The sequence below is a fragment of the Hemicordylus capensis genome, chromosome 11 (assembly GCF_027244095.1).
Source record: "Hemicordylus capensis ecotype Gifberg chromosome 11, rHemCap1.1.pri, whole genome shotgun sequence".
Lineage (NCBI taxonomy): Eukaryota > Metazoa > Chordata > Lepidosauria > Squamata > Cordylidae > Hemicordylus > Hemicordylus capensis.
The window spans coordinates 21,421,208-21,438,651 of NC_069667.1; the positions used below are offsets into that span (position 1 = coordinate 21,421,208).

At 44.3% G+C, this 17,444-nt stretch overlaps 1 non-coding gene across 1 annotated transcript; it reads left to right on the forward strand.

The window, feature by feature from the left end:
- Positions 1–270: 270 nt before the first annotated feature.
- On the forward strand, positions 271–342 carry TRNAA-GGC (transfer RNA alanine (anticodon GGC)). Its single transcript has one exon. It is a non-coding gene; the product is annotated as a tRNA-Ala (tRNA).
- The last annotated feature ends 17,102 nt before the right edge of the window (positions 343–17,444 follow it).

The following is a 17,444-nucleotide window of genomic DNA, read 5'->3' on the forward strand; positions in this document are numbered from 1 at the left end:
ACCAGCTCGAACTGGTCCAAAGTGGTTCATGATCGAACCGTTGCCTGACATGGATGTTTCCTATAATCCGGGAAACATACCAGCGAGGATTCGAACCGGCAACCTCTGGCTTGCTAGTCAAGTCATTTCTCCGCTGCGCCATTAGGTAGCTGGTCTTGTGGTAGTGAGCATGAATTGTCCCCTTTGCTAAGCAGGGCCTGTCTCAGGTTGCATTAGGATGGGAGGTTACATGTGAGCACTGTCCTCTGTAAGATCTTCACCTTAGGGTCTGGGACTGTAGCTCAGCAGAAGAGCATCTGCCTGGCATGCAGAAGGTCCCAGGTTCAATCCCTGGCAGCATCTGCAGGTAGATGCCACAGTGGGGGCTTACAAGCAGGACATGCAGATGATGGCCTGTCCTTGTTGTTTGTCCCCAGGTTACATTCAGAGGTATACTGTTGCTGGTTCAAATCCCCACTGGTACGTTTCCCAGACTATGGGAAACCCCTCTGTTGGGCAGCAGCAATATAGGAAGGTGCTGAAAGGCATCATCTCATACTGCATGGGAGATGGCAATGGTAAACCCCTCCTGAATTCTACCAAAAGAAAACCACAGGGCTCTGTGGTCACCACAAGTCGACATCGACTCGACAGCACACATTACTTTACTTACATCTGACATACAGAGTCGTCGTCTTTGACTTGGGTAAGTATGATACCTAGCCCAGAGCAACAGATACACCACTTCTGAGTCAACCTACTGTGAATACTGAATATTGGGGAATAGCAAATACTGCTATTTGTATCAATAAAGTTTTGCCTTGAAATGATTTTTCCTCTAGTAAAATTCAAAAAAGAGCCCTGATTGGTGTCCCAGTGGTTTGGAAACCGCAGCACAGGAGCATCATGGCTTGTAAATTTTATAAGCCAAGGAAGCACTATAAAAGGATTGTACATTTCCATCTTATTACTTCTGTGTCCTTTCTATTAATGGAAGGTTGGGCAATAACATTAGTGAGTAGTATATATTACACTTGATGGAAGTTTGTTAGGGGAGGAGAAATGGTCTTGTAGCGAGCATGAAATGTCCCCTTTGCTAAGCAGGATCTGCTTTGGTTTGCATTTGGATGGATGGGATACTGCATGTGAACACTGTAAGTTATTCCCCTTAGGTGATGGGGTTGTAGCTCAGTGAAGAGAGCTGGTCTCAGGAAGAGATCTGGTTTTGTGGTAGCAAGCATGACTTGTCCCCTTAAGCTAAGCAGGGTCTGCCCTGGTTGCATGTGCATGGGAGACTTGATTTGTGAGCACTGGAAGATATTCCCTTTAGGGGATGGAGCCGCTCTGGGGAGAGCAGAAGGTTCCAAGTTCCCTCCCTGGCAGCATCTCCAAGATAGGGCTGAGAGAGATTCCTGCCTGCAACCTTGGAGAAGCCACTGCCAGTCTGTGTAGACAATATTGAACTAGATAGACCAGTGGTCTGACTCAGTATATGGCAGCTTCATATGTTCCTATGTTCAGTGGAAGAGCATCTGCATGCTTCCATGCAGAAGAACCCAGGTTCACTCCCTGGCATCTCCAAATAAGACTTGGAGATGCTCGTGCCAGAAACCTTAGAGAAACCTCTGCCAGTCCGTGCAGAGAATACTGGGCCAATGGTTTGACTTAGTATAACCCAGTTTTCTGTGCTCCTATCTGTTAGCACAGTCACAGAGCATCCATTAGAAAGAATGCTTACTGGAACTGTCTCTGCCAAATTCCAGCCCAGATTTTTTTCTATTTTGTAATTAGAGCAGAAGTCAAAACAGTGCTCTTCCATTGCAATTAAAACCAGATTTACAAGTTTAAAATGTACTAGAAATGAAGAGTAAAAAATAAGATGTTGCTCTAAAAAGAGAGGCCTTTTAAGCTTTTTTTTTTTTTAACCCTAAGAGAGGAAGTATGATGAAGTTCGTCTGGGAGGGCATTCCAGAACCAAGGGGCCACAACTGAAAAGGCTCTGTCCTCCAGTCCTCACCAACCAGAACACTATTAATGGCAGGGCCATGAGCAGAATTCGAATTCATTAGAATAAATATTAACACAAGTTAAGATTTGTGAATCTTTTATGGGGTGGTGGTTAAATCAAGCGTAGCAGGCCAATTTATTTATTAGGTGAGCTCGGTGGGTTTTTTAAAGTTGCCAGTATGGATTTTAAAAAGAGAGGAAGAACGTGCTATATTTCTGGGCCTAGTATCATTCCCATGGAACATAATTACTCAATTATTTGCATATTTTCCAAGAGTGCCCATAATGCACCTCTCATTAACATGTAATGCTGTAAACCATCACTCCATTCCTGACTGTGTTTTTGAGGTTTTTCAACTATGGAAGTAGCGAAACCGGAATAACAATGACTGCAAGTATAATAATGTAAAACATGGCCAGCTCCATGTGTGGATCCACATGGCAACCAGCAATCAACATTCAGGAGAGAGTCCTGCCTCCTCCCCCCAAAAAATCAATTTAAACAGGGAAAAAGTCATGAGGAGGGGGAAAAAGGCTAAGGAACTCTAAGGCTGAATTCAGACGTAACAGGAAACCAGAGGTCCCTTCACCTCCAGTTTCCTCACCCCACACACTGGGGGAAAGGAATTATTGAAAGAAAGGGACCAGCAGTTTTCCTCTTCAAACTCCATTCTGAACCTTCTCCAAACTGAAACTTTGCATCAGAGTTTCAGACCCTGAACCTTCAGTTTCAGTCTCTGAACCATTGGTCAACCGCAAACTCAATTTCTACAGTGCAGGAATTACATCCGAACACTGGCACTGCAGTTTCGGACCCATGGAACCAGAGTAGAGAGAGGAAGCTCCTCCCTCACTCCAACCTGATTGGCTGTGTGAGCTGTTCTTCTGTGCCGACATCAAAACCATGTCACAGGAAAATGTACACATAATATATAATAGGTTACGTACACATAAGAACATAGGAAGCTGCCATATACTGAGTCAGGCCATTGGCCCATCTAGCTCAGTATTGTCTGCACAGATTGGCAGCGGATTCTCCAAAGTTAGAGGCAGGATTCTCTCTCAGTCCTATCTTGGAGATGCCAAGGAGGGAACCTGGAACCTTCTGCCTTCAAGTATAGGAACATAGGAAGTTGCCATATACTGAGTCAGACTATGGGTCTTTCAAGTTCAATATTGTCTTCACAGACTGGCAGTGGCTTCTCCAGGGTTGCAGGCGGGAATCTCTCTCAGCCCTATCTTGGAGATGCTGCCAGGGAGGGAACTTGGAACCTTCTGCTCTTCCCAGAGAGGCTCCATCCCCTAAGGGGAATATTTCACAGTGCTCTTATGTAGTCTCCCATTCAAGTGCAAACTAGGGCAGACCCTGCTTAGCAAAGGGGACCATTCATGCATGCTACCAGAAGACTACAACATCCAGTATCCATTCTTCCCTCAAGGACACTTGGAGGGATCCCCACTGCACGCCTTAGTCATATCATCACACCATTTTTGACTGTTCCCATTCCTCAATAATAGCCTTCCCTAAAATGAGGCCATGAACCCCTTGTGATTTAAACACAGGCCCAAGTTACTCACTTTGGATTTCACCGCCACGCTGCAAACACCTTCACTTTAACAAAGATCGACCACCGGTTCATTCCCGCTGCCTTCCCTGAAAGCTGCTGGAAATCTTATCTGTACAGAGCTTAGCCCTACAGGGAGAGATGTTTATCGCTACAGTATCGGAGGGAGAAAATCAAACTGTGTTTACTACGCCACTTCTGTAGCCTGCCAAAGCATCTGCATCCAAAACGAGATTCTGCAGATCAAGTCAGATCAGGGGAGCATGATTGCATTTGCTAGGAACATATTCTCATGTTCCCTTGATGGTATTGGAGGTTGTCAGCTAAGAAATAATGCACTGGGAGGAAGAAAGAGCTGAGAATAAGCTCCCGTCTGGTGTGAGCAAAACTCAGCATTTTCTTCAATCCTAATTTATATTTTGCAGCCCACCCAGGGAAATATTTTTTTCCACATGTCAGTGCCATGGGGCAAATGTTGGAAGTGGGCCAGGGGAGAACTAGGTTCAGTGGCTTGACTAACAAGCTTGACTAACAAGCAGAAGGTTGCTAGTTCAAATCCCCACTGGTATGTTTCCCAGATTATGGGAAGCACCTCTATCGGGCAGCAGTGATATAGGAAGATGCTGAAAGGCATCATCTCATACTTTGCGGGAGGAGGCCATGGGAAACCCCTCCTGGATTCTACCAAAGAAAACCACAAGGCTCTGTGGGCGCCAGGAGTCGAAATCGACTTGACGGCACACTTTTCCTTTACCACAAGACCAGCTCTCCTCCCCAGCTTTGGAGTGCCTCTGCCAAAGATGTGTGACCTCCAAAGCACACCCAAGTTAAAGCAAAAAAAATAAGCAAGCCGTCTGGAAGCCCAGAATCTATTTGTTTAAAATAAAGCCTTGGCTCGAGAGAATCAATTTTCTTGCCAAGTCTGAAAGGGCTATCAACCACAGGCTTGCTTTCCAGACACCAATTTTATTCATATTTATTTAAACCACAACAAAGAGAACATAGGGAAGTAAAGGTCGCGGAGATGCCGAAGTAAGGATCAGGATACCCCCGACTTACTAAGTCCCACTAAACACAATGAGATGTACATCTGAGTGCTTATTTTATTTTATTTTATTTTATTTACATTTTTATCCCACTCTTCCATCAAGAAGCCTAGAGTGACATACATAAGAACAGCCCTGCTGGATCAGGCCCAAGGCCCATCTAGTCCAGCATCCTGTTTCATACAGTGCCCCACTAGAAGCCACTGGGAAGCCCACAAGCAAAAGGTGAGGGCATGCCCTCTCTCTTACTGTTACTCCCCTGCAACTTGTATTGAGAGGCATCTTGCCAATAAGGCTGGATGTGGCCTATAACCCTCAGACTAGTAGCCATTGATAGACCTGTCCTCCATGAATCTATCTAAACCCCTCCTAAAGCCATCCAAACTGTTGGCTTTCAGCACAACTTGTGGCACAGAATTCCATAGGCTGATTATATGTTATATGAAAAAGTACTTCCTTTTGTTGGTCCTATATGTCTTGGCAGTCCATTTCATGGGATGAGCCCTGGTTCTAGGGTTATGCAAGAGGGAGAAACATTTCTCTCTATCAACTTTCTCCACACCATGCATGATTTTATAGATCTCTAACATGCCTCCCCTCAAATGTCTTTTTTCTAAACTAAAAAGCCCCAGGTGTTGTAGCCTTGCCTTGTAAGGAAGGTGCTCTAGGCGTACATGCTTATCCTCACAACAATCCTGTGAGGTAGGTTAGGCAGAGAGCTCACTGATGGGACCAAGGTTTGAACTCAGGTCTCCCCAGTTCTAGTCCAGCACTCTAACACAGGCCTGCTCAATTTCAGCCCTCCTGCAGTTGCCCTACAACTCCCATAATCCCTGGCTATTGGCCACTATGGCTGGGGATTATGGGAGTTGTAGTAGATAGAAAAAATAGAAAAAGTATTGACACTTTCAAACTTTAGTGCTGGAGAAGGCTTTTGAGGAGAGGATGGACAACCAGGAAAACAAACAAATGGATCATACAACAAATTAATCCAGAATTTTCACTTGAGGCACAAATGACCAGGCTCAAACTCTCATACTTTGGACACATTATGCAAAAACCCAGCTCCCTTGAGAAGTTTGTAATGCTGGGGAAAGTGGAAGGAAAAAGAAGAAGAGGACGACGAGCAGCAAGGTGGATGGACTTGATGACAACAGCAATGAATGCACCACTGCGAGAGCTGAAAGGCCAAGTTGAAGACAGATCATCCTGGAGACAATCTCTCTATGTGGTAGCTAAGAGTCAACACCGACTTGACGGCACTTAATCAATCAATCAATCAATCAAAGTCCAGAAACAGCTGGAGGGCCAGAATTGAGCAGCCCTGCTCTAACCACTACACCACACTGGCTGAACACTGCACATTAAATAAAACTATCATTTATCAGGGGACAAGAGGACCATTTGCCTCCCTTAGGCTTATTTATTTTCCTTACATTTCAAAATCGGCCTCTTTGGGAGAGACAAGAAGTTGCTCCTATGCAAGACAGAGCCTCATTCGGCACATGCCCTGAGCTAACATTTCGTATGTACAGCCATCGTTTCCTGTGGAAAGTGCATCTCAGCATTGCAGACACATATTTAGATGTCGCAGAGCATCCCGCTTGAGCTCCGGTCCCAGTTTAAATCCATGCAGCTGTAAATAATCCACCATATTTTTTTTTTAAGGCATCCAACAAAAATTCAACAAACATAATTAGCCATGAAATGCCTTTTAAGAGAAGGGCCTGGATGAGCAGTTAGCAAGTGGCATAAACAATCCTCCCACAAGAGATCCTCTCTGCAAGAGGCAAAAAAGAGAGCAGCAGAATTGAGAAAGGGGTGGATGTGCTTGTGAGAAGAGTGTGCCTCTGCTGTGTGTGTGTGTGTGTGTGTGTGTGTGTGTGTGTTTCGTGGTAGTCAGAGTGCTTGTGGCAAAAGAATTCCTCGTGGAGGAATGGGAAAGGCAGTTGAAGCAATGTGAGAGCCTTTTTAATAGAAGTTCTGTTGGGCAGCAAATGAACGTTATCATGCATCAGGGACCAGTCTGCAAGATATAGCCTCAAGGCCGCGCACCCAAGCTGGCTCTGGAGAACAAAATGAAAGCATAAACTGAGATCCCAAAGCCACAGCCTCTAAAATGGACGGGTGTGCAAGTCTGTTGATTCCACAGACAGGGCGACTTCTCAGGGTCATCAATAAATCACTAAAGCAATTTGCAGAATGAAAAACGGGTGGGGCAAGTGTCCAGCCCAGCTTCGGGAGTTGTGCATGCTCCCGATTTTCGATTGTGTGTGAACCTTGAATGAAGTCAGGAGACAGCTTCTGCTGTCTCCTTATATGGAGTCAGGAGACACAGGAACATAGGAAGCTGTCTCCTGGCTCCATATAAGGCAGTTTTCTGGGCTGCTATGTTTCACCCAATGAGGTCAAATGGCAACTCTGGGTGGCCTCAATTTGGACTGGTACTCTGATGGGGTCAATGGCTTCAAGGCCCTCTTCTCAATATCATGCTTCTCTTGCCCCTCCGTCCTCCTCTCTTTCTCGCCCAGTCTGCCTATCTCTAAACCGCCCAGAGATGAGGGCGGTTTAGAGATATAAAGTTTTGAGAGGTATAAAACATATGTTAAACAAATAAATAAATAAAATCTAGCCACTCTTGGCTGTCCTGCCCCTTCTAGATTCTTCCAAGGCCAGCACAGATATGACATTACTCACTGTAGCATACATGCAGCCCCAGACACCTTCCCAACCATGCCAACGGACATCCTGGATGGCAGGTACTGGGTCCAGATGCCTCTTGTTCCCTGGTTCTGTATCTGTGGAGTCCTGGAGAGAGGATTTGCCACATTACCTGTTATTCTGACCATTATAGGTGGAACCACACACCAAATTTCTTGGCGCAAATGTGGCGAGTTTACATTCTAGAACCATCCCAAGGAAGTGGTATTATTAAAACTCAGATATAGTTTTATATCAGGGCTCCAATTATCTTTCACCCAGAGGCGCTCTTACTCCCGGACCTTGGGGCCCTGGTCCGTAGCCTCCAAGATCCATGGGGGGCCTCCAAATAGCTGGGGGGGGGCTCCGGCACCCACCCTGCACCCACCCCACTGTTGCCCCATTGGACCTTCATTCCCCCCGTTCCGGAATTTCAGCCGCCATGTGTGCCACGCGGCCAAGGGGTGACGGCTGAGGGGGTGATTTAGCATGTTATGTGTTTTTATTGTATGTTTTAATCCTGCATTGAGAGGCTGCCCAGAGAACAATTTGTTATGGGGCAGCTAACAAATAAAGATTATTATTATTATTATTTATTAAACTGAGATGGTAGTGAGGAAATTGCCAAGTCTTTATCTTTGATTCAGCCTTCCTGCGAAGATCTCTCAAGGGCTCCCACCATCTCATTTAATGAATCAGTCGAGGCCAAGGAAGACTGTGCAATGCAAATTTGTTAAATATTCAGCAGATTCTGTTAAGTGAATCTCAATCCGGAAAAGCTTGGAAGCATTGCATGATAATATTCTTTTCAATGACCTTTAAAAAAACAAAAACAACCACCTTATTCTCTGGAAAGAATGCTCTCAACTTAATAACCTGATTCCCCCATTAGCATCTATTTTGACCTAAAGACTAATTCTGAAGCCCGCAGGGTAAAACCTATCTCACTAATTAGTTCTTCTTGGTTGTAGTCCAGAGAAATGACAAATTTCACCTTGTTTTAGGTGCCTCTTGATAACCATTAAAGCCAGCAGAAAAAGTCTGGATAGTTTTTAACAGGCAGCTTCTCCCCATACTTTTTTTTGGGGGGAGGTCACGCTAAGATTCCTTTTCTTGTTCAATCATTTTATTTAAAAACAAAGTAAAGAATTCCAATCTCTTCTTGACAATTGTGAGCTGGAGAAGAAGCCATTTTCTAGGCTGGTGACCCTCCCCCTCGAGAAAATAACAGACGTGATTGTCAGTTATAATAAATAATACTGGTTATATAAATCAAATTGCAACTATGAATTGTCCCCGTTGTTAAGCAGGGTTCACCTTGGTTTGTATTTGGATGGGTGACTATATTATTATTATTATTATTATTATTTACATTTATAGCCCGCTCTTCCTCCAAGGAGCCCAGAGCGGTGTACTACATACTTGAGTTTCTCCTCACAACAACCCTGTGGAGTAGGTTATGCTGAGAGAGAAGTGACTGGCCCAGAGTCACCCAGCAAGTATTATGGCTGAACAGGGATTTGAACTCAGGTCTCCCCAGTCCTAGTCTAGCACTCTAACCACTACACCGCAGTCTGTTGTAAGATATTCCCTTTAAGGGGCGGGGCTGTAGTTCATTGGTGGAGCATCTGCTTTGCATGCAGAAGGTCCCAGATTCAATCCCTGGTAGCATCTCCAGATTCGGCTGGAAAGACTCTTGCTTGAAACCATGGAGAACGGCTGCCAATCAATGTAAACAATACTGAGTTAGATAGACCAAGGGTCTGATTCAATATCAAGCAGCTTCCTATGTTCCTGACTGGTAGAGATCAGGGACAAATGTGTAGATGGCTATTTGCTTTACTCTTCCAGCAGACATTGGAACATTAAGAAAAATATGTGTCTATCTGAATCTGCCTTTTAAGCAGTTCTTTGCCCTTAAAGCACAAAGCAATTGGCATAGTCGTCTGGGGGAATTTGTTCAACTTTCATCTCAGTTTGAAAGCTAAGAGAAGGCTTTTTGCATTCTAGATAGATAGATAGATAGATAGATAGATAGATAGATAGATAGATAGATAGATCTCACTAGGTTTTTCATCTAATTCCATGAAATCCATAAATTATCATCACTTTATTTAACAAAAGATGTGATAGTGTTTTGCCTGACCACCTCCTTTTTTAAAACTCCTGCTGTCATGAGAGATCTGAGGAGTGTTTATATCAATTTTACATCTTAGTTATCATATTTTTTTTATTTTTTTATCATATTTTTATACCACCTGCTATGTGAATCTCTAGCTTCCCCCCTTTCATTCTCTGCTATCTATACATCTGTTTGCAGAACCAGGTTTGGATTTGTTTGAGGGCACTCCCTTGGATAGCAAAAATGATCAATGAAGGCTCAAACTGAAGTGCAGAGCATGCAGCTGTATATAAAATAATGGTACCTTTTCCATAAACCCCCCCCCCACACACACACACACCCAGTCCAATAATAATGCCAGTTCAGGCTGCAGTCCTTGACACCTCCGGAACAAGTGGCTGTTACGAGCTCTGTAGGGGTGTGCAGAACTGGTTCAATTTGAACCCGTCCGGTTCAACTGGTTCAAATTTGAACCAAAGCAGCCTCAAAAAAAGGTGGCCAGACCGAATTTGAACCGAACCAGGCCCAGCCCATTATGGACTGGTTCAACTCTGTTTTACCATTTGAAGGGTTATGCTTGTAAAAGGGAATCCAGTAAGGATTCCACTTCACAAGCAAAGAGGAATCCTACCTGTAAAAGGCTTTTAAGGGCAGCTGGGGGTGGGGACGGCAAAAGGACACCTTACTGGTGCCACCAGTGCCGGGTCTTGTTAACCCCAGAACTTCCCCGAACAGAAAGAGGGATGGAACTGTAACTCAGTGATAGGTTATCTGCTTTGCATGCAGAAGGTCCCAGGTTCAATCCCTGGCAGCATTTCCAGGTAGAGCTGAGAACAACTCCTGCCTGAATTGCTGGTCTTGTGGTAGCAAGCATGAATGTGTCCATTTTGCTAAGCAGGGTATGCCCTGGTTTGCATTTGAATGGGAGACTACATGTGAGCCCTTAAATTATTGGGAAGATATACTGGAAAGAGCATCTGCATGCTTGCATGCAGCAGGTTCCAAGTTCCTTCCCTGGCATCAGACAGAGCTGAGAGAGACTTCTACCCGTAACCTTGGAGAAACTGCTCCCAGCCTGGGTAAACAATGCAGAGCTAGGTTGGTCATTGTCTGACTCTGTATAAGGCAGCTTTCTATGTTCCAATGTAAAGACAGAAATGGACATAAGGACAGTATTGCACAAAAATACATATCTGCAGACTTATGTACCTTCACATATTTATTTCAAATACTTAGATCCTGCCCTTCTGTATCAAACTTTTCAGGCAGCTAAGAAGATGTTTCCCAGACCATGGGAAACACCTATATCGGGCAGCAGCGATATAGGAATATGCTGAAAGGCATCATCTCATACTGTTTGGGAAGAGGCAATGGTAAACCTCTCCTGTATTCTACCAAAGAAAACCACATCGTTGTTTTCCCTACCCAGAGGCCTAGGATCCTCAGTTGTCTGTGCGCTGTGCGGTGAGTTGCCAGAGACACACTCTGATCCTGTGTTCGGATCAGGGTAGCTGATCTTCCCTCCCGCAAACCACTCCCAGACGATTGTGTGTATGACCTCAATATCTTCTATATGTGGATGCAGCAGTTAGGAATTTATGATACAGAGGTATTAAGCATTCACACTTGATTTTTTTTTTAATGAACAATACTGCAGATTTAGAGTTAAAGCCAAAAGTGCATGAGTGAGATGATACTCACTCTGGAAGATCCCACTAGAATTGTTTTATTATTCAGAATAGTTATATACTGCTTTTCAAAATGTTCACAAAGAAGATTATATAATAAAGGAAATAAGAAATAGTTCTCTGTCCCCAAAGGCCTCACAGTCTCAAAAGAAAAACCAGAGAGAAAGGTATGATGCGATCTTCCCCCACTCCCTGTTGAGATACGATCCTCTCAATCTCTGGCAATTTTTTAAAAATATCTGAAAACCTACCTTTTCACCCAAGCTTTCTCAGTTTTTAAAAAATGTCTGTTTTAATTTCATGGTTGATTTTAAATTATTGAATTGTTTTAACTTTTTATATGTGTTTTAATTGTTTTATGTTAACCGCCCAGAGATGAAAGTTTGGGTGGTATAGAAGTTTGATAGATAGATAGATAGATAGATAGATAGATAGATAGATAGATAGATAGATAGATAGATAGATGCTGGTTTGAATTATACAGTAACTCCTTACAGAATTTCAGATGCAATTACTTGGAGTTCCTATCAAGCACATCTCACTGTCTCCCCCCCACTTTTAAAACACCTATGACTGAATTGAGGTCTTTCTGACCCCAGCATTAGATTCCTCAAATGCTTTTCACAAGCAGAGGATGGTGAGATGAAGGGCTGAACTAATTCTTCAACATTTTCATCTTGAAATGAAGCTTTGAGAGGGGAAGGGGAATAGGGGTTCACAACCTCCACACCCACACCCACACTTGTTCATTCACTTTCCAATCCTCCTGGCAGGGATTATCGTGCTTCCAGCCATTCCTCGGTGCTTAATTGCTTTCCGCTTTTATCACATAAACAAACCTTTCCAATTGATTAAGGAGCAATGCCCTTAATGAAGTCAATTCAGAGTGAGGGTAATGCTTTCTGCCTCATTTCGGTGCAGGAGAAGAGGGAAATGACATCAATTGTACTGGGGGAGCACAGTCACTTTTAACAGTGGCTAACATCTATTTGCAGCATCCTCCCAAAGAATTTCCAAAAAAGGACCCTCTTCACAATCCATAACAACAACAACACAGTTGGGAGGAGTCGTTTCAGCTCCACTCTGGTTAAATGTTATGGATTTGGATGGGTGGCAGAGTAGGGCTTAAGCTCTCAGCCCTTTAGGCACACCTCCGGAGACACTCCAGAAGCATCCTTCTCTTTGAGGACCATTTTGCACAAATTCCAGTCGCAAGTATCCTGGGTGCATTTAAAAAACCTGGACAATGTTTCCACCTACTGGAGACCTGGTATAAATTAGCCAACTAAGATGCAACTAAGATGGAAATCCAGTGAGGGAAAGAGAGTGTTCCTTTCTTCTCTTCTTTTTAAGAAACTAGGAATAAATCAATACAGGTTGGCAAACTGCTCTCTTTTCAACTAGGAACAGGCTTGTTCTTTCTCGAATCTTCTAAAAAATTTCTGGCGAAAGCTCAGATTCTTTCACGAGAGTTCTCTGAACTTTCAGAAGGCCTATTCTGAGAATAGAAGACCAATTCCAAGACCTTGGCCTATTCCAAGGCTTCCCTCCCAGCCTCCCAATATAATACATTTAATTATTTAATGAAGACATCCTCTCCAAGCCCCCTATTACTGGGAGGAAACAGTTCTGTCATCACAGCTCTTCACAGCATTTTATGCATTTTTTATTTCCATATGTTCAAGTTTTTGTATTTAAAAATGCATAGATATCATATAACACAGAGGTTCTCAAGGTGTGGTACTCCTGAACTGTTGCTGGACTACAACTCCCATCACCCCCAGCCACTATTCATGGTGGCTGAGGATTATGGGAGTTGTAGTTCAGCAATGTCTGGAGTACCACAAGCTGGGGACACCTGATATAACTGCAGATCACAGGAAGGCCTTTTTTGTGGGGAGGGGGCAAGGGAGGTCAATGGCCCCAAGCCCCATACATGAAAGGAGGGTCCATCCAATGTGTGGTTCAGATTTTGAAATGATCAGATTGAACCTTTTCATTCAGAGCAGTAAGAGCAGTCTGCTAAAATATAACCTCTGGTTCAAGAGTTATTTCAATATGTGGGGTAATTACATTGGTGCAGCATGCAGGGCCTAACATCCTGAGCAATGTTGCGCATGCATGGGGACGTATCTTTTCCACTGCTGATCAAGAGTGCTGTTGCACACATGCAACAATTGCACGCATGGAATTGTGCAACCGTGCAGCCACCGTAGGTCATGGCCATACTGCCACACGACTCCATTTAAGTTAAACTGGCCAGTGATACCTTTGTAGTGCAGCCATAGCGACCATGGCCTATTGGGCAGTTAGATCAGACAGGGAGAGTCACTCCGGCCATGCTGTGAAGGTGCCGGCCATGCTGTGAAGGTGCCTGCCATGCAGCCCCATTTTTTAGCTAAATCACACACACCCCATGTCTGACCTCAGATGTGGTGGGGGGAGTCGGGGGCACCAGGCACAGACCCTGAGTGGCAGCAGTGTGGGTTTTTTGAACCCAACCGCTCAATGGTGGCTCCACCCCTGGGTGGGTTACATGCAGATGTGGCCTCTTATACTCTTCCTGCCTGGATCACTCACTTCCTCAGTATCAATGTTCCCTCATCTAGGGTATATCTCTAGCTCCTGATCTCTCTTGTGACTCCTGGCCTGTTCCTGACTTTGGTTCCTGTCTCCTCCTACTGGCTCCTGGCTCTTCACCCAGTGTGACTCTTACTACTGGCTCTGCTTTAACAGACCATCAGTTCTGACCTCTTGCCTGCTCCTGACCCTGGCTCCTGTCATCATAACCCTCTGTTTTTCTGACGGACCTGCTTGGCTGACCCTCTGGAGTGTGTTTGGACTCCAACTTCTGCCTCAGCCACTTGCATTTTCAGCCCTCCCAGGCCTGACCTCCAGACCCTCACCCATAAGTATCACTGCCCATAGCCGGGCTCTCCTAACAGGTGGCTCTTTGAATGGACAGCTGCAGCAGTCACCAGCAGCTTCTCGCCCCGTGGAGGCTCTGCTAGGGCAATGAACTAGGTCTAAGAGAAATAAAGCCGAATCTTTCCTATCTGCTCAGACACACAAAAGGATACGAGCAAAGGTGCCATCCGATACGTTGCATTGTCATCACCAGGCGATCACATCAGCAACTTGATGGATGATGGAAATGGCAGTGAGTCAGCGATCGTCACTGGATCTCGCTCGTGAGTGCGCAAAGGATTTGGCATGTGAATTCAAGGAGAATGTGAGAATGACGATAGCTCATTTTGTATCAAGTAGCACGTCTTCTGCTGAACGGGGTGGGGGCGGCATTATTCCACTGTTGAATAATGCAGAGGGGAACTTTAAGGTTATTTATGGCAATCTCTCCACAGTTACCTTTTAAGAATATGCTCAGAATATTGTGTCGCTTCCCAAATCAGCTTTGCGTATGGCTTTGACGTGTAAGGCTAATGTTGCAAAACATGTTTACTTATCAATGATTATCATTAGAAAAACAAATGTATAAAGGGTGCCCAGTCGAGTAGCATTGTGTCAAGTTTCTGTCTATTTCCCTTGACACATACATAAGTTTTGATGGTCTTTTTTGCCTTTCATTGTTATCCTGCAATTGATCTAGAAACTTTCCCCATGTAAATATGTTCACTTGTCACCAGTCCCTAGCACAAGTGATTCTCGCAGCCATTACCGCTGATATCCTGGACCTCATTTTCACTATATCACTTGCAGAAAGGAAAGCAGGCTACTGAGATTATCTAGGGACGGGTGAATTGGGATTCTTTAACAAGGGAGGCCTTTTAAAAGAATTAATTCAAGCTAGAGTCTGGTGAAGATTCCCCTTTAGAAGCAAAGGAGATACCTAACTCTAAACAGGTTAATATGGCAGGCGGGGGACAGATGAGAAGGCACCTTACTGCAACACACTCATCTAGGCCTCACCCCCTGCCCCGCCCCCCACAGCATGGGCCAGCGCTCACCCGCAGGGCCTAAAAGAGCCGCTACCACCAGGCCTCCGACATTAAGGTGCCCTCTCATGTATCCCCCCCACCTGCCCTTTCAACTCCTTCAGAGTTAGGAATTCTAACCAGATTCCCCTTTACATGCATAGCCGCCTGAAACAGGCCGAACCGAGCCAAACCGATTCAACCCAGTTTGACTGCATGAACCAAACCGTCCCGTGTTTCCAATGAACCCAAACCGTACCACCAAGAATGGTTCTGTGCACACCCCTACAGACATAAGATACTATTTCTGTCTTGTCTGACACTTTGCTGCGAAGTCTCCCATCCAGGCAGCTCAGAAGGCCATATATAGGACACTCAGTTCCACCTGTAGGACTTTGCCATGCACTTTCAGATCATTTTCTGAGCATTTGCCAGTGCTGACATTCCAAGAAATGTACCAGCTACCCAGCAATCGGCCACTAGCAGCAATCCATTTACTTGGCGCTAGTCAGGCTCCCATTTGGGCATTCCTGTCGGTTTCCAACATATACGTGTCAAAGGGAGAGAAATGTCCTTTTTGGTGTGGACAAAATTGAAACTGTTGTGTTTTCCCCCAGCCGATAAAGAAAGAGCTAGTATCCACCCAAAGAATGCTCTATTAAGCTAAGTGCTCTGTACCTAGCAATCTTCTCTTCCTTTCTTTCCTGCACGTAAAGGACTAAAGTAATATATATTTTTCATCTTCCCTCATCCACAGTCTGTATGACTTTGATTTCAGTTCAGCATGAAACCGAGTTGTGCATAAGGTCTTTTTAAAAAGACGCTGAGAGAACAACTGCGGCAGCTGCAGTGAGTGACCCAAAGGACAGAAGTCAAAAAATGTCATTGTTGGGGTGAATGCAGAAAACAGCTTTTGCTATTTTCTATCTGAAAAGCACAACTGCATTTGTGCAGTTTTTCTGTAAGATCTTTATGAAGGGCCGGCTCATAGGTGTCTATACATCACTCGATGGCTGCAGTGATATGTGAATGAGACATCACAAATTAATCACCGCAGATTGAACTTCTATACTGTATTGCATACCATGCTGTGTTTTCTTAGCCTGCTTTCCTTAAGGAAAGTAAGCTTATGAGATCAACCAGCTCTCTTTCTCCCTCCCCCCCCTCCCATTCACAATGCCTGGTCCAATTTGAACCAAATTTGGTACATCTGTAGGGACACCTCAGTGGCCTAGTTTGTGATTATGTCCTCCACCCTGATTCATGTTGGTGGGTGCATGGACATTTGAGGTAGAAGTGGGCTGATTTGTGGACCATCTAAGTGATTTTGAACAAACACGGTACACATCTAGTGGCCAAATAGTGAGCAAATACATAGGGACACCTCAATGACATAGTTCTTGATGATGTCATACACCCTAATTCAAGATGGCGGATGGTTGGAAGTGGAAATGGGCTAACTTGTGAAGATTTGATTTGATTAGCTTCCATCAAGTCAGTGTCTACTCTTGTGAAGATAGTAATTATAAATTAAGATTAAAATGAAAGGAAAGTAGGCTGATTAGTCCTTACCAGAACTTGTTGATGGCTGGGTTCACATTATCACAACGATTCTGGTTAAAAAGGTATTCAGGATCAGTGAGGCCAAGTCTTGATCACCCATCTTGTTAAAATTAATTAATTAATTCATTTATTTATTTGATGTATATACCGCCCTTCCAAAAATGGCTCAGGATGGTTTACATCAAAATAAAAACAAAACAATTAAAATCAAAACTAAACCAATTCAACAATTAAAACCATTTAAGCATTAGAATCATTAACATTGAAATCATTTCAAACCAACATTTTAAAAAATTGAAACCATAAATCTAATTAAAAAACCTGGGTGAATAAATGTGTCTTCAGTGCCTTTGCAGTTTACCAATGCTGTTAAACTACAATAGTTGGATCAGGATTGCCCTGAAATGCCATGTTCTCACAATCAGCTCCATGGGGCTCACGTGTCCTGATTCACTTTTTAACCAGGGTGATTGTGTGAACCCAGCTTTTATTGTTTACATAATAGCCATGGTTCTTATAACAAATCAAGAGTGTACTTGGAATTTACACATCATGAGGCTGTTCTCCTGTGCAGGCAAAACCAGGCTAATGAAGCCAAGCCTGGTCTTGCCTGTGCATAAAAACCACCAGGATTGTGCTGGATCTCGGTGGCAAATCCAACAAGCCACCCACCCTCTTAAATGGGGTTACGTGAGCTAGCACCCTCCTAGGCCCGTTTTTGTTTCTCATCTGCCAACCCCGGCTGCTTTCAGCAAGGTCTGGGAGACTGTGGGACTCCTGGCAGGCATAATGCACTCACACAGTGCATTATGGGAATTCCAGGGGCTGTGACAAAGTGTCCC